The sequence below is a fragment of the Pseudophryne corroboree genome, chromosome 5 (genome assembly GCF_028390025.1).
Source record: "Pseudophryne corroboree isolate aPseCor3 chromosome 5, aPseCor3.hap2, whole genome shotgun sequence".
Classification (NCBI taxonomy): domain Eukaryota; kingdom Metazoa; phylum Chordata; class Amphibia; order Anura; family Myobatrachidae; genus Pseudophryne; species Pseudophryne corroboree.
This window is the reverse complement of record NC_086448.1, coordinates 463,799,668-463,818,044: the sequence shown is the minus strand read 5'-3', so window position 1 is coordinate 463,818,044 and position 18,377 is coordinate 463,799,668. Positions and strand designations below refer to the sequence as shown.

At 49.4% G+C, this 18,377-nt stretch overlaps 1 protein-coding gene across 1 annotated transcript in view; it reads right to left on the bottom strand.

Moving 5' to 3' along the window:
- MARCHF11 (membrane associated ring-CH-type finger 11) overlaps nucleotides 1-18,377 on the bottom strand; it is a 313,378-nt gene that overhangs the window by 205,901 nt on the left and 89,100 nt on the right. The gene's annotated exons all lie outside the window — the stretch shown is intronic.

Below are 18,377 nucleotides of genomic sequence, written 5' to 3'. Positions count from 1 at the left end.
GACATACATACAGATATTGGCAGACTTGAGTATATAGCTTATAAGAAAACACAGTTTACTATATCCAATTACTAATACCACAAAGCCCTAAAGAACACAACATACTGGCCAGTAGCTATTAAACTTACAGACAGCGTCAAAGGAATTTATAACTGTAATGACTGCTTAAGACAATGGTGCATTTGACTACTACAAATAAAAATAATAAGTCAGTAAAGTGGATACTGTTTACTCAGACTTTAAGAAAGCATTTCATACTGTATCTACCAATAAATTAACTAAGAACTGCTTAGGCTTTGACACAGGCATGGTGTAACAGATAAAACCTTGGCTGTAGTCTACAGCCTAAAGACAGAAGAAAGGTATGTTACCGAAGGAGCCCCAGAAGGTCCAGAAATAAGTCATTTTTTGTAAATTATGTTGAGCAATGAACTTACTTGTGGCCTGAAAGTAAATTTATGTATTTTTAAAGATGCACAATGACTTATAACATTTCCCCAAAAGGGATGAATCAAATTCAGTCATTTACAGAAAATAAAGTATACTAACATCTATAGGGACAGGTTCAAATCTAAATGTAATGGACATAAATGTAAGTATAGCCCCTTGCATGGTTACACAGGTGAAGGTAGTATGTTACTCAGATTACTGTAATTCCTACCATGGGGTACCCTTGGGTGAAATATTTGTTTGTTGGTCAGCAAACAAGTATCCCTGCACTAGAGGTGTAGCTAGGTGCCATCGTGCCCGGAGCTAGGGCATGTTTCAGTGCCCCCACCCCTGTACTGAATTAGGGGCATGTTACATCTGAAAGGACAAAATATTGAAAAATACTAAATTGGTGGCAGGGCCAGTTCTTGACTTTGTGGATCTCAGGGTGAAAGTTTCCTTTGGGTGCCCCTCATGTTCAAAACAGGGTCAGTGTGTGCCAAAGGCATGCAGCAAAAAAAAAAGGGGAGGTTATGTCACAGTAGAGCCGCTTATACATGTTACTCTGCGGCTTCTAATGCAGAGAGAGGTGCTGCAGCAGCCGAGGCAGAAAGGGTTCCGGCTGACTCGCCGACATGAAGAATACAGACAGCGAAAAGACCGACAACAGAAGACAGAAAGACACCAGTTAGACAATAGTGAGAGACCGACAGTTAAAAGTCAGACAAAGTTAAAATAAAGACAAAGGAAAGCCCGACAAGACCAACAGTCCGACAGAACAAAGACCGACAGTTCATAAGTCAGACAACAGTCACATCGAACACCTCTAAACCGACATCGCATAAATCGACAACACAACAGACCGACAAGTCCTTCATCAGACAAGATTTATACCGAAACACAACAGACCGACAGTATATATGCAGACACACAAAAAAGACAGACAAAACACAAGTCAGACGTGCATTTGACGGACATGACAAAAATAAGAATTTACTTACCGATAATTCTATTTCTCGTAGTCCGTAGTGGATGCTGGGGACTCCGTAAGGACCATGGGGGATAGCGGCTCCGCAGGAGACTGGGCACAAAAGTAAAGCTTTAGAACTACCTGGTGTGCACTGGCTCCTCCCCCTATGACCCTCCTCCAAGCCTCAGTTAGGATACTGTGCCCGGACGAGCGTACACAATAAGGAAGGATTTTGAATCCCGGGTAAGACTCATACCAGCCACACCAATCACACCATATAACTTGTGATCTAAACCCAGTTAACAGCATGATAACAGAGGAGCCTCTAGAAAAGATGGCTCACTACAGCAATAACCCGATTTTTTTGGTAACAATAACTATGTACCAGTATTGCAGACAATCCGCACTTGGGATGGGCGCCCAGCATCCACTACGGACTACGAGAAATAGAATTATCGGTAAGTAAATTCTTATTTTCTCTGACGTCCTAGTGGATGCTGGGGACTCCGTAAGGACCATGGGGATTATACCAAAGCTCCCAAACGGGCGGGAGAGTGCGGATGACTCTGCAGCACCAAATGAGAGAACTCCAGGTCCTCCTCAGCCAGGGTATCAAATTTGTAGAATTTTACAAACGTATTTGCTCCTGACCAAGTAGCTGCTCGGCAAAGTTGTAAAGCCGAGACCCCTCGGGCAGCCGCCCAAGATGAGCCCACCTTCCTTGTGGAATGGGCTTTTACAGATTTTGGCTGTGGCAGGCCTGCCACAGAATGTGCAAGCTGAATTGTACTACAAATCCAACGAGCAGGCCTGCCACAGAATGTGCAAGCTGAATTGTACTACAAATCCAACGAGCAATAGTCTGCTTAGAAGCAGGAGCACCCAGCTTGTTGGGTGCATACAGAATAAACAACGAGTCAGATTTTCTGACTCCAGCCGTCCTGGAAACCTATATTTCCAGGGCCCTGACAACGTCTAGCAACTTGGAGTCCTCCAAGTCCCTAGTAGCCGCAGGCACCACAATAGGTTCATTCAGGTGAAACGCTGAAAACCACCTTAGGGAGAAACTGAGGACAAGTCCTCAATTCCGCCCTGTCCGAATGGAAAATCAGATGAGGGCTTTTACAGGATAAAGCCGCCAATTCTGACACGCACCTGGCCCAGGCCAGGGCCAACAGCATGACCACTTTCCATGTGAGATATTTTAACTCCACATATTTAAATGGTTCAAACCAATGTGACTTTTGGAACCCAAAAACTACATTTAGATCCCAAGGTGCCACTGGAGGCACAAAAGGAGGCTGTATATACAGTACCCCTTTCACAAACGTCTGAACTTCAGGGACTGAAGCTAGTTCTTTTTGGAAGAAAATTGACAGGGCCGAAATTTGAACCTTAATGGACCCCCATTTCAGGCCCATAGACACTCCTGTTTGCAGGAAAAGTAGGAATCGACCTAGTTGAAAAATTCCTCCGTCGGGGCCTTACTGGCCTCGCACCACGCAACATATTTTCGCCAAATGCGGTGATAATGTTTTGCGGTTATATCTTTCCTGGCTTTGATCAGGATAGGAATGACTTCATCCGGAATGCCTTTCTCCTTCAGGATCCGGCGTTCAACCGCCATGCTGTCAAACGCAGCCGCGGTAAGTCTTGGAACAGACAGGGTCCTTGCTGGAGCAGGTCCCTTCTTAGAGGTAGAGGCCACGGATCCTCCGTGAGCATCTCTTGAAGTTCCGGTTACCAAGTCCCTCTTGGCCAATCCGGAGCCACGAATATAGTGCTTACTCCTCTCCATCTTATAATTCTCAGTACCTTGGGTATGAGAGGCAGAGGAGGGAACACATACACTGACTGGTACACCCACTGTGTTACCAGAGCGTCTACAGCTATTGCCTGAGGGTCCCTTGACCTGGCGCAATACTTGTCGAGTTTTATAAACATGTGGAAGACTTCTGGGTGAAGTCCCCACTCTCCCGGGTGGAGGTCGTGTCTACTGAGGAAGTCTGCTTCCCAGTTGTCCACTCCCGGAATGAATACTGCTGACAGTGCTATCACATGATTTTCCGCCCAGCGAAGAATCCTTGCAGCTTCTGCCTTGCCCTCCTGCTTCTTGTGTCACCCTGTCTGTTTACGTGGGTGACTGCCGTGATGTTGTCCGAATGGATCAACTCCGGGTGACCTTGAAGCAGAGGTCTTGCTGAGCTTAGAGCATTGTAAATGGCCCTTAGCTTCAGGATATTTATGTGAAGTGATGTCTCCAGGCTTGACCATAAGCTCTGGAAATTCCTTCCCTGTGTGACTGCTCCCCAGCCTCGCAGGCTGGCATCCGTGGTCACCAGGACCCAGTCCTGAATGTCGAATCTGCGGCCCTCTAGAAGATGAGCACTCTGCAACCACCACAGGAAAGACACCCTTGTGCTTGGTGACAGGGTTATCCGCTGATGCATCTGAAGATGCGACCCGGACCATTTGTCCAGCCGGTCCCACTGGAAAGTTCTTGCGTGGAATCTGCCGAATGGGATTGCTTCGTAGGAAGTCACCATTTTTCCCAGAACCCTTTCATTGATGTACTGAGACTTGGCTCGGTTATAGGAGGTTCCCGACTAGCTCGGATAACTCCCTGACTTTCTCCTCCGGGAGAAACACCTTTTTCTGGACTGTGTCCAGGATCATCCCTAGGAACAGAAGACGAGTCGTCGGAATCAGCTGCGATTTTGGAATATTGAGAATCCAATCGTGCTGCCGCAACACTACCTGAGATAGTGCTACACCGACCTCCAACTGTTCCCTGGATCTTACCCTTATCAGGGAATTGTCCAAGTAAGGGATAACTAAAATTCCCTTCCTTCGAAGGAGTATCATCCTTTCGGCCATCACCTTGGTAAAGACCCGGGGTGCCGTGGACCATCCATACGGCAGCGTATGAAACTGATAGTGACAGTTCTGTACCACAAACCTGAGGTACCCTTGGTGAGAAGGGTAAATTGGGACATGAAGGTAAGCATCCTTGATGTCCCGAGACATCATGTAGTCCCCTTCTTCCAGGTTCGCAATCACTGCTCTGAGTGACTCAATCTTGAATTTGAACCTCCGTATGTAAGTGTTCAAGATTTTAGATTTAGACTCGGTCTCACCGAGCCGTCCGGCTTCGGTACCACAACCGTGTGGAATAATACCCCGTTCCCTGTTGCAGGAGGGGTACCTTGATTATCACCTGCTGGGAATACAGCTTGTGAATGGCTTCCAAAACTGCCTCCCTGTCAGAGGGAGACATCGGTAAAGCCGACTTTAGGAAACGGCGAGGGGGAGACGTCTCGAATTCCAATTTGTACCCCTGAGATATCACCTGAAGGATCCAGGGGTCTAATTGCGAGTGAGCCCACTGCGCGCTGAAATTCATTGAGACGGGCCCCCACCGTGCCTGATTCTGCTTGTAAAGCTCCAGCGTCATACTGAGGGCTTGGCAGAGGCGGGAGAGGGCTTCTGTTCCTGGGAACTGGCTGATTTCTGCAGCCTTTTTCCTCTCCCTCTGTCACGGGGCAGAAATGAGGAACCTTTTGCCCGCTTGCCCACGAAAGGACTGCGTCTGATACTACGGCGTCTTCTTATGTTGAGAGGCGACCTGGGGTACAAACGTGGATTTCCCAGCTGTTGCCGTGGCCACCTCCGCCTCACCTGACCACTGTCGTGTCCATAACCCTCTACTGGCAGAAATGGACAACGCACTTAGACTTGATGCCAGTCGGCAAATATTCCGCTGTGCATCACGCATATCTAGAAATGCATCTTTTAAATGCTCTATAGACAATAATATACTGTCCCTATCTAGGGTATCAATATTTTCAGTCAGGGAATCCGACCACGCCAACCCAGCACTGCACATCCAGGCTGAGGCGATTGCTGGTCGCAGTATAACACCAGTATGTGTGTAAATACATTTTAGGATACTCTCCTGCTTTCTATCAGCAGGATCCTTAAGGGCGGCCATCTCAGGAGAGGGTAGAGCCCTTGTTCTTACAAGCGTGTGAGCGCTTTATCCACCCTAGGGGGTGTTTCCCAATGCACCCTAACCTCTGGCGGGAAAGGATATAATGCCAATAACATTTTAGAAATTATCAGTTGTTATCGGGGGAAACCCACGCATCATCACACACCTCATTTAATTTCTCAGATTCAGGAAAACTACAGGTAGTTTTTCCTCACCGAACATAATACCCCTTTTTGGTGGTACTCGTATTATCAGAAATGTGTAAAACATTTTTCATTGCCTCAATCATGTAACGTGTGGCCCTACTGGAAGTCACATTTGTCTCTTCACCGTCGACACTGGAGTCAGTATCCGTGTCGGCGTCTATATCTGCCATCTGAGGTAACGGGCGCTTTAGAGCCCCTGACGGCCTATGAGACGTCTGGACAGGCACAAGCTGAGTAGCCGGCTGTCTCATGTCAACCACTGTCTTTTATACAGAGCTGACACTGTCACGTAATTCCTTCCAACAGTTCATCCACTCAGGTGTCGACCCCCTAGGGGGTGACATCACTATTACAGGCAATCTGCTCCGTCTCCACATAATTTTTCTCCTCATACATGTCGACACAAACGTACCGACACACAGCACACACACAGGGAATGCTCTGATAGAGGACAGGACCCCACTAGCCCTTTGGGGAGACAGAGGGAGAGTTTGCCAGCACACACCAGAGCGCTATATATATACAGGGATAACCTTATATAAGTGTTTTTCCCCTTATAGCTGCTGTATTTTTAATACTGCGCGTAATTAGTGCCCCCCTCTCTTTTTTAACCCTTTCTGTAGTGTAGTGACTGCAGGGGAGAGCCAGGGAGCTTCCCTCCAACGGAGCTGTGAGGGAAAATGGCGCCAGTGTGCTGAGGAGATAGGCTCCGCCCCCTTCTCGGCGGCCTTATCTCCCGTTTTTCTGTGTATTCTGGCAGGGGTTAAATTCATCCATATAGCTCAGGAGCTATATGTGATGCATTTTTTTTTTTTTTTTGCCATCCAAGGTGTTTTTATTGCGTCTCAGGGCCCCCCCCCCCCCAGCGCCCTGCACCCTCAGTGACCGGAGTGTGAAGTGTGCTGAGAGCAATGGCGCACAGCTGCAGTGCTGTGCGCTACCTTGTTGAAGACAGGACGTCTTCTGCCGCCGATTTTCCGGACCTCTTCTGTCTTCTGGCTCTGTAAGGGGGCCGGCGGCGCGGCTCTGGGACCTATCCATGGCTGGGCCTGTGATCGATCCCTCTGGAGCTAATGTCCAGTAGCCTAAGAAGCCCAATCCACTCTGCACGCAGGTGAGTTCGCTTCTTCTCCCCTTAGTCCCTCGATGCAGTGAGCCTGTTGCCAGCAGGTCTCACTGAACATAAAAAACCTAAAACTAAACTTTTCACTAAGCAGCTCAGGAGAGCCACCTAGTGTGCACCCTTCTCGTTCGGGCACAAAAATCTAACTGAGGCTTGGAGGAGGGTCATAGGGGGAGGAGCCAGTGCACACCAGGTAGTTCTAAAGCTTTACTTTTGTGCCCAGTCTCCTGCGGAGCCGCTATCCCCCATGGTCCTTACGGAGTCCCCAGCATCCACTAGGACGTCAGAGAAAACCAGACAGTGCATACATAGACAGTAAAAAAGACCGACAATTAATCAAACAGACCTCGATAATATCGACAAGTAAAAGACCGACAGTGTATGCATAGACATGCAAATGATCAACAAATCATAAAACAGACAGCAATAATACCGACACATAAAAGACCGACATCATATACCTAGACAATACATACATATAAAAAGAATAAAATAATACCGGCACGCAAAACACCGACAGATTATTAGGACAGGGGCCAATATATCGATATCATAGACTTCTGAGACTTTCATTTCCCCAAGACTACCCTCCTACATACATGTCGCCGCGTACACACCTGTACCCTCAGCTCCAAATAGGTTAGGTGGGTGGACGGTGGTCACCCCAACAGCCCACGGCGCTACCCTCATCCGTGGAACTACAGGTCCCAGCCACACCTGTCAGCCTTACAGCTACTAAGCCCAAACCATACAGGCCAAAGTCATGAGTGCAAGGCCAAACCCCCCCTTCACCCTTCCCCGCAAAGAACCCCATTCCCTCAGTCACCCCTCTTCCGTCCGCCCCCCCGCGATGTCTGAGCGCCCTGTCCTGGACGCCTCCATCGTCACCCCAGCAACGGCAGCATGCCGTCTAACCTCAGACGCGCCTACGCAAACAGCGTTACCCTCATCCGTGGAACTACAGGTCACAGCCACACCTGTCAGCCTTACAGCTACCAAGCCCAAACCATACAGGCCAAAGTCATGAGTGCAAGGCCAAACCCCACACACCCCCACCCTTCCCCGCAAAGCACCCCATCCCCTCAGTCACCCCTCTTCCGTCTGCCCCCCCCCCCCCCCCCCCCCCCCCCGCGATGTCTGGGCGCCCTGTCCTGGGCGCCTCCATCGTCACCCCAGCAACGGCACCATGCCGTCTAACCTCAGACGCGCCTACGCAAACAGCGTTACCCTCATCCGTGGAACTACAGGTCCCAGCCACACCTGTCAGCCTTACAGCTACCAAGCCCAAACCATACAGGCCAAAGTCATGAGTGCAAGGCCAAACCCCACACACCCCCACCCTTCCCCGCAAAGCACCCCATCCCCTCAGTCACCCCTCTTCCGTCGCCCCCCCCCCCCCCCCCCCCGCGATGTCTGGGCGCCCTGTCCTGGACGCCTCCATCGTCACCCCAGCAACGGCACCATGCCGTCTAACCTCAGACGTGCCTACGCAAACAGCGTTACCCTCATCCGTGGAACTACAGGTCCCACCCACACCTGTCAGCCTTACAGCTACCAAGCCCAAACCATACAGGCCAAAGTCATGAGTCATGCTCTGGTGGGGTGGGGTGAACCATACCCCCCCCCCCCCACACACACACACACACACACACACACACACACACACACACCCCTCAGTAGCTATTGCTGGCGACGGGGGGCCGTCCAAGACGAGACGCTATGAGTCCCGTCCACCCGCAATAGCTATTGAGAGCGTTGCGTTCAGGTATGGTGGCGACGCCGTGACTGAGTGTACAGGGGTAGTTAGGAGAACTACAAGTCTCAGTTATGTGTAATATTATTTTTTGATAATGAATGTTTGTCGGTCTTGAGCTTATCTGACTTATGTCCTGTCGGACTTTAAAATGTCTACATATATTTTGTCGGTCTTTTGTTTGTTGGTCTTGAGCTTATCTGACTTATGTCCTGTCGGACTTTAAAATGTCTATATATGCTTTGTCGGTCTTCAACAGTGTCTGTGTAATACGTATCTAATTTATAATTGTCGGACTTTTTTAATGTCTGCATACACGCTGTCGATCTTCGAGAGGTCTGTTTACTTTCATTGTCTAAGTTATCTATGTCGAGGTATGATTAATGTCGAACCATAGTTTGACGGTAAAACTAAATTGTCTGACAATCACTGTCGGACTAATCTTTGTCGGGAAAAATTGATTCGAACCGCTATACCACACCCGGCAGAAAGAGGTGCTGCAGCAGCTGGGGCAGAGAGAGATGCTGCAACAGCTGGGGCAGAAAGAGGTGCTGCAGCAGCTGGGACAGAGAAGATGCAGCAGTAGCTGGGACAAAAAAAGATGCTGCAGCAGCCAGGGTAGAAAGAGGGGTAGCAGGATAGACGTAACCTGCTGCACAGCATCAAACAGATAGTGAGACATATAAAGAGGGCGGCAGAGCTCTGGCATGTGCCAGCTGTCAGTGTCTCCTGCTGTCGCCTCTGGCCTGTCCTGTTCCCTACCTAGTCACCAAGACCGAGTCAGTGTGCGCCCCTCTGCTTCTCCTCCTCCTGCTCTGCGGCTACCTGTACAGCGGCCCGTGGTATAGCAAGCAGAAGGAGGGTGTGAGCAGGCGACAACATGCCCCAAGTTTTCCGGCACCTGGAGCTCACGCACCACCGGGGTCACCCTCGCTACACACCTGCCCTGCACCCGCTAACGATAGAACAAGTATAACTGCAGCATGTGCAGCAATGCCTAATTATCCCTGAACAAATAATCTTATGAATGGACACATACATTGTAAAGCTTTATTTATACAGTCTCTTACTGTATTTACAATCTCCTGTCTATAACTTACAGTAACAGCTCAAATAACTTGGTTGCATCAAATCTTTTGCAGTTTTAAATCACTTGACAACATTTCAGTAATAATAAGAATTTACTTACCGATAATTCTATTTCTCATAGTCCGTAGTGGATGCTGGGGACTCCGTAAGGACCATGGGGAATAGCGGCTCCGCAGGAGACTGGGCACATCTAAAGAAAGCTTTAGGACTATCTGGTGTGCACTGGCTCCTCCCCCTATGACCCTCCTCCAAGCCTCAGTTAGGATACTGTGCCCGGACGAGCGTACACAATAAGGAAGGATTTTGAATCCCGGGTAAGACTCATACCAGCCACACCAATCACACCGTATAACCTGTGATCTGAACCCAGTTAACAGCATGATAACAGAGGAGCCTCTGAAAGATGGCTCACAACAATAATAACCCGATTTTTGTAACAATAACTATGTACAAGTATTGCAGACAATCCGCACTTGGGATGGGCGCCCAGCATCCACTAGGGACTATGAGAAATAGAATTATCGGTAAGTAAATTCTTGTTTTCTCTAACGTCCTAAGTGGATGCTGGGGACTCCGTAAGGACCATGGGGATTATACCAAAGCTCCCAAACGGGCGGGAGAGTGCGGATGACTCTGCAGCACCAAATGAGAGAACTCCAGGTCCTCCTCAGCCAGGATATCAATTTTGTAGAATTTTACAAACGTATTTGCTCCTGACCAAGTAGCTGCTCGGCAAAGTTGTAAAGCCGAGACCCCTCGGGCAGCCGCCCAAGATGAGCCCACCTTCCTTGTGGAGTGGGCATTTACAGATTTTTGGCTGTGGCAGGCCTGCCACAGAATGTGCAAGCTGAATTGTACTACAAATCCAACGAGCAATAGTCTGCTTAGAAGCAGGAGCACCCAGCTTGTTGGGTGCACACAGGATAAACAGCGAGTCAGATTTCCTGACTCCAGCCGTCCTGGAAACATATATTTTCAGGGCACTGACAACTCTAGCAACTTGGAGGCCTCCAAGTCCCTAGTAGCCGCAGGCACCACCAATAGGTTGGTTCAGGTGAGACGCTGAAACCACCTTGGGGAGAAACTGAGGACGAGTCCTCAATTCCGCCCTGTCCGAATGGAAAATCAGATAAGGGCTTTTTCAGGATAAAGCCGCCAATTCTGACACGCGCCTGGCCCAGGCCAGGGCCAACAGCATGACCACTTTCCATGTGAGATATTTTAACTCCACAGATTTAAGTGGTTCAAACCAATGTGACTTTTGGAACCCAAAACTACATTGAGATCCCAAAGTGCCACTGGAGGCACAAAAGGAGGCTGTATACGCAGTACCCCTTTTACAAACGTCTGAACTTCAGGGACTGAAGCTAGTTCTTTTTGGAAGAAAATTGACAGGGCCGAAATTTGAACCTTAATGGACCCCAATTTCAGGCCCATAGACACTCCTGTTTGCAGGAAATGTACGAATCGACCCAGTTGAATTTCCTCCGTCGGGCCTTACTGGCCTCGCACCACGCAACATATTTTCGCCAATTGCGGTGATAATGTTTTTGCGGTTACATCCTTCCTGGCTTTGATCAGGATAGGGATGACTTCATCCGGAATGCCTTTTTTCCTTCAGGATCCGGCGTTCAACCGCCATGCCGTCAAACGCAGCCGCGGTAAGTCTTGGAACAGACAGGGTCCTTGCTGGAGCAGGTCCCTTCTTAGAGGTAGAGGCCACGGATCCTCCGTGAGCATCTCTTGAAGTTCCGGTTACCAAGTCCTTCTTGGCCAATCCGGAACCACGAATATAGTGCTTACTCCTCTCCATCTTATCAATCTCAGTACCTTGGGTATGAGAGGCAGAGGAGGGAACACATACCCTGACTGGTACATCCACGGTGTTACCAGAGCGTCTACAGCTTATTGCCTGAGGGTCCCTGGACCTGGCGCAATACCTGTCGAGTTTTTAATCATGTGGAAGACTTCTGGGTGAAGTCCCCACTCTCCCGGGTGGAGGTCGTGCTGAGGAAGTCTGCTTCCCAGTTGTCCACTCCCGGAATGAATACTGCTGACAGTGCTATCACATGATTTTCCGCCCAGCGAAGAATCCTTGCAGCTTCTGCCATTGCACTCCTGCTTCTTGTGCCACCCTGTCTGTTTACGTGGGTGACTGCCGTGATGTTGTCCGACTGGATCAACACCGGCTGACCTTGAAGCAGAGGTCTTGCTAAGCTTAGAGCATTGTAAATGTCCCTTAGCTTCAGGATATTTATGTGAAGTGATGTCTCCAGGCTTGACCATAAGCCCTGGATATTCCTTCCGTGTGTGACTGCTCCCCAGCCTCGCAGGCTGGCATCCGTGGTCACCAGGACCCAGTCCTGAATGCCTAATCTGCGGCCCTCTAGAAGATGAGCACTCTGCAACCACCACAGGAGGGACACCCTTGTCCTTGGTGACAGGGTTATCCGCTGATGCATCTGAAGATGCGATCCGGACCATTTGTCCAGCAGGTCCCACAGGAAAGTTCTTGCGTGGAATCTGCCGAATGGGATTGCTTCGTAGGAAGCCACCATTTTACCCAGAACCCTTGTGCATTGATGCACTGAGACTTGGCTCGGTTTTAGGAGGTTCCTGACTAGCTCGGATAACTCCCTGGCTTTCTCCTCCGGGAGAAACACCTTTTTCTGGACTGTGTCCAGGATCATCCCTAGGAACAGAAGACACGTCGTCGGAACCAGGTGCGATTTTGGAATATTGAGAATCCAATCGTGCTGCCGCAACACTACCTGAGATAGTGCTACACCGACCTCCAACTGTTCCCTGGATCTTACCCTTATCAGGGAATTGTCCAAGGAAGGGATAACTAAAATTCACTTCCTTCGAAGGAATATCATCATTTCGGCCATTACCTTGGTAAAGACCCGGGGTGCCGTGTACCATCCATACGGCAGCGTCTGAACTGATAGTGACAGTTCTGTACCATAAACCTGAGGTACCCTTGGTGAGAAGGGTAAATTTTGACATGAAGGTAAGCATCCTTGATGTCCCGAGACATCATGTAGTCCCCTTCTTCCAGGTTCGCAATCACTGCTCTGAGTGACTCAATCTTGAATTTGAACCTCTGTACGTAAGTGTTCAAAGATTTTAGATTTAGAATCGGTCTCACCGAGCCGTCCGGCTTCGGTACCACAACAGTGTGGAATAATACCCCGTTCCCTGTTGCAGGAGGGGTATCTTGATTATCACCTGCTGGGAATACAGCTTGTGAATGGCTTCCAAAACTGTCTCCCTGTCAGAAGGAGACATCGGTAAAGCCGACTTTAGGAAACGGCGAGGGGGAGACGTCTCGAATTCTAATTTGTACCCCTGAGATATCACCTGAAGGATCCAGGGGTCTACTTGCGAGTGAGCCCACTGCGCGCTGAAATTCATTGAGACGGGCCCCCCACCGTGCCTGATTCTGCTTGTAAAGCCCCAGCGTATACTGAGGGCTTGGCAGAGGCGGGAGAGGGTTTCTGTTCCTGGGAACTGGCTGATTTCTGCAGCCTTTTTCCTCTCCCTCTGTCACGGGGCAGAAATGAGGAACCTTTTGCCCGCTTGTCCACGAAAAGACTGCGTCTGATAATACGGCGTCTTCTCATGTTGAGAGGCGACCTGGGGTACAAACGTGGAATTCCCAGCTGTTGCTGTGGCCACCAGGTCTGAAAGAACGACCCCAAATAACTCCTCCCTTAATAAAGCAATACTTCCAAATGCCGTTTGGAATACGCATCACCTGACCACTGACGTGTCCATAACCCTCTACTGGTAGAAATGGACAACGCGCTTAGACTTGATGCCAGTCGGCAAATATTCCGCTGTGCATCACGCATATATAAAAATGCATCTTTTAAATGCTCTATAGGCAAAAATATACTGTCCCTATCTAGGGTATCAATATTTTCAGTCAGGGAATCCGACCACGCCAACCCAGCACTGCACATCCAGGCTGAGGCGATTGCTGGTCGCAGTATAACACCAGTATGTGTGTAAATACCTTTTAGGATACCCTCCTGCTTTCTATCAGCAGGATCCTTAAGGGCGGCCATCTCAGGCGAAGGTAGAGCCCTTACAAGCGTGTGAGCGCTTTATCCCCCCTAGGGGGTGTTTCCCAACGCACCCTAACCTCTGGCGGGAAAGGATATAATGCCAATAACATTTTAGAAATTATCCGTTGTTATCGGGGGAAACCCACGCATCATCACACACCTCATTTAATTTCTCAGATTCAGGAAAACTACAGGTAGTTTTTCCTCACCGAACATAATACCCCTTTTTTTGGTGGTACTCGTATTATCAGAAATGTGTAAAACATTTTTCATTGCCTCAATCATGTAACGTGTGGCCCTACTGGAAGTCACATTCGTCTCTTCACCGTCGACACTGGAGTCAGTATCCGTGTCGGCGTCTATATCTGCCATCTGAGGTAACGGGCGCTTTAGAGCCCCTGACGGCCTATGAGACGTCTGGACAGGCACAAGCTGAGTAGCCGGCTGTCTCATGTCAACCACTAGTTAATACTGCGCCCAATTAGTGCCCCCCTCTCTTTTTTTAACCCTTTCTGTAGTGTAGTGACTGCAGGGGAGAGACAGGGAGCTTCCCTCCAACGGAGCTGTGAGGGAAAATGGCGCCAGTGTGCTGAGGAGATAGGCTCCGCCCCTTTTTCGCGGACTTTTCTCCTGCTTTTTTATGGATTCTGGCAGGGGTTAAATGCATCCATATAGCCCAGGAGCTATATGTGATGCATTTTTTTGCCATCCAAGGTGTTTTTATTGCGTCTCAGGGCGCCCCCCCAGCGCCCTGCACCCTCAGTGACCGAAGTGTGAAGTGTGCTGAGAGCAATGGCGCACAGCTGCAGTGCTGTGCGCTACCTTGTTGAAGACAGGACGTCTTCTGCCGCCGATTTTCCGGACCTCTTCTGCCTTCTGGCTCTGTAAGGGGGCCGGCGGCGCGGCTCTGGGACCCATCCAAGCTGGGCCTGTGATCGTCCCTCTGGAGCTAATGTCCAGTAGCCTAAGAAGCCCAATCCACTCTGCACGCAGGTGAGTTCGCTTCTTCTCCCCTTAGTCCCTCGATGCAGTGAGCCTGTTGCCAGCAGGTCTCACTGAAAATAAAAAACCTAATCTAAAACTTTCACTAAGAAGCTCAGGAGAGCCCCTAGTGTGCACCCTTCTCGTTCGGGCACAGAGATCTAACTGAGGCTTGGAGGAGGGTCATAGGGGGAGGAGCCAGTGCACACCAGATAGTCCTAAAGCTTTCTTTAGATGTGCCCAGTCTCCTGCGGAGCCGCTATTCCCCATGGTCCTTACGGAGTCCCCAGCATCCACTTAGGACGTTAGAGAAAAGAACAGAACCTCACCTGTATGCTCTGTAGGACCCAACACTTGGCTGAAGAGCTTACACACAAGTAGGACTGAACTTTCAGATTCTGTTACTTAATTCTGAACTACATTTAGGATACAGCACTGTAAATGCACTATCAAAGTATTTTTTGTATCTTTCAGAACAAATACAAATGTCCCCACAATCCATACTTGCCTACTCTCCCGGAATGGCCGGGAGGCTCCCGAAAATCGGGTGACCCTCTCGGCCCCCCGGAAGAGCAGGCAAGTCTCCCGGAATCAGGGGTCCCCCTGCCCGTCCGCCCACTTAGTGTATAAAGTGGGCGGTCCGGGCAGTTGATGACGCGATTCTTGCTGAATCGCGTCATCATAGCCACGCCCCCTGCAGTGTAATGCCGGGGATCGCGGCATTACAGAGCGGGGGCGTGGCTTAAAGGATGTGCCACCGAAACTCCGCCCCTGCTCCACTCCCGTCCCGTCTCCGGTCCACCTCCTCCCCACGTCACAGCCCTCCCCTGCCCCCTTGCTGAGCCGACCTGGCTGCTCTCTCCCGCAGAGAGCAGCCAGAATGTCGGCAAGTATGCCACAATCAGGATGAGACAATCACTTGCGTGGCCCAGCAATGTTTCTCTATCTCTTCTATACGCCGCATCTCTGCTCTTCATAGCATGGGTCAGGCCACATAGCTGTCATAGCCTCTGCCATGCTACAGTTCCATTTCCGCTCACAATGCTTCATTCACATGCAGGTTCGGCTAGCAGCATTCCGTGCTGGACTCACGCTCTGATCAGTCTCAGAATTTGACAATAGAAATAAGACTTTAAATTCCAAACTGCGTATCAAGGCAATGCAGACCTGATCGCTGCTGTGCATTTTCACACAGCAGGCGATTATCGATTGCACATGCGAATGCACCAAAATGCACACGTGCATCGCCAAACAACAGGCATCGTCAAACAGCGACAAGCTGGTGCGAAAATTTTGATCGCGCAGCCATTCGCAAGCTGATTGACATGAAGAGGGCGTTTGTGTGTGGTAACTGACCGTTGTCTGGGAGTGTCAGTGAAAACACAGGCATGTTCTTTTCGCACTCTAGGAGTAATGGGCCCTACAGACTCGGCGATGTGCCGCCGAGCTGCCTGACCGCCGATACGGCAGACGGGCGACCCGGCGGCGGGGGGGGGGGGGGGCAGTGACAGGGGGAGTGAAGTTTCTTCACTCCCCCCGTCACCCGGCTCCATAGACGTGCAGGCAAATATGGACGATCTCGTCCATATTGGCCTGCAGGCACAGCCGACAGGGCACCAGCGATGAACGAGCGCGGGGCCGCGCATCGTTCATCGCTGGTGCCTCCACACTGACAGATATGAACGTTATCTCGTTCATTGATGAACAAGATCGTTCATATCTTGCAGTGTAATCGCCCAGTGTGTAGGGCGCATAAGTCCTGGGCTGCACACAGACTGCACACAGTGGAAAAATCATTCCATGGTTAGTGAGGTGCGAACGGATTTGCAGCTGTCTGCTGACTGGGAGACATTTTTGCACGCTGTACACATGCGATCGCACACTTGTACGGGAGATTTTACACTCCCCTTGGGCGGCGACTATCTGATCGCAGGACAGCAAAATTAGTAGCACAGCGATCAGGTTTGAATCGGGCACTAAGGTAGGAAATGTATTGCTTAGCATCACTGTCCTCCATATTTGCCTACACCCCAGGAACGGCCGAGAGGCTTCCGAAAATCGCGAGAAGTTCCCAGCCCCCCGGGAAACTGGGCAAGTCTCCCGGAGCCACCCGCACCCCACCACCCACTTACCGACTAAAGTGGGCGAACCAGGTGCCGCTGTACAATGGCAGTAATCTTGACATGATATAGTGGGGGCATGGCTATGATGATGCAATCACGCAGCCATACACCCAGAGCATTACAGCCACATCACACCCCCTCCCCAACCCCCCTATGCAAAGTTATGTATGAGCTACATACTGGTGAGAAGGCTGCACAAAATTTTGTCTGTTACCGCATGAGCACATTAAAGTGTAGTGAGCAGAAAGATCTTTTTTATCATTTTTTATCATATATATATATATATATATATCTGTTCAAGTTTTGTGCTTTCTTCACTGATTAAAATTACCACATGAGTCTTTACAGTACATTATAATCCACAAGTGGTGCCATATCTTGGACACTGTATTAAGGACTTAGGGGTAGATTTACTAAAGCCTCCAGAATTTAAAAGTGTTGTTGTCCATAGCAACCAATCAGATTCTATCATCATTTCTCTATTGCATCCTAGAAAATGATAAATGCTATAGGTAACATCTCAACTTGTCTGTTTTAGAAACTTTAGTAAATCTACCACTAAAAACACATGCTCCATTTAGGGCCAGTGTTTTCTTATGATTTATTTTATTTCTGTGGAGACACTAGCAAATGAAAACACTGAAGTGACTTTAGCTAACAGAAGTCCAGAATCATGAAAACTACAATAATAATTATTTTATTTATATAATGATTTTCTATAATAGGACTCAAGTCACTTTGCAGAAACCATGAACATACTGTAATACAGAGATACATATTTGCAGAATATACAGAAACCACATGGCCCTCATTCCGAGTCGTTCGCTCGGTATTTTTCATCGCATCGCAGTGAAATTCCGCTTAGTACGCATGCGCAATAATCGCACTGCGACTGCGCCAAGTAATTTTACAATGGAGATAGTATTTTTACTCACGGCTTTTTCATCGCTCCGGCGATCGTAATGTGATTGACAGGAAATGGGTGTTACTGGGCGGAAACAGGCCGTTTTATGGGCGTGCGGGAAAAAACGCTACCGTTTCCGGAAAAAACGCAGGAGTGGCCGGGGAAACAGGGGAGTGTCTGGGCGAACGCTGGGTGTGTTTGTGACGTCAAACCAGGAACGACAAGCACTGAACTGATCGCAGATGCCGAGTAAGTCTGAAGCTACTCTGAAACTGCTAAGTAGTTTGTAATCGCAATATTGCGAATACATCGGTCGCAATTTTAAGAAGCTAAGATACACTCCCAGTAGGCGTAGGCTTAGCGTGAGCAACTCTGCTAAATTCGCCTTGCGAGCGATCAACTCGGAATGAGGGCCCATGAACATAGAACAAAGGTAAAGCAGTTATTTTGGAACGCTACAATACAGATGTGTCCTCAAACACTGTTGCTTCAGTCACGCCAAACAGCCCCTCCCGGCACTCCAGGAGAATTGGCCACACCAAGGTGGTCATTCCGAGTTGATCGCTCGATAGCAGTTTGTAGCAGCCGTGCAAATGCTATGCCGCCGCCCTCTGGGAGTGTATTTTAGCTTAGCAGAAGTGCGAATGAAAGGATCGCAGAGCGGCTACAAAAAAAAATTGTGCAGCTTGCGATCCCTTCAGACTGTTCAGTTCCTGTTTTGACGTCACGAACACG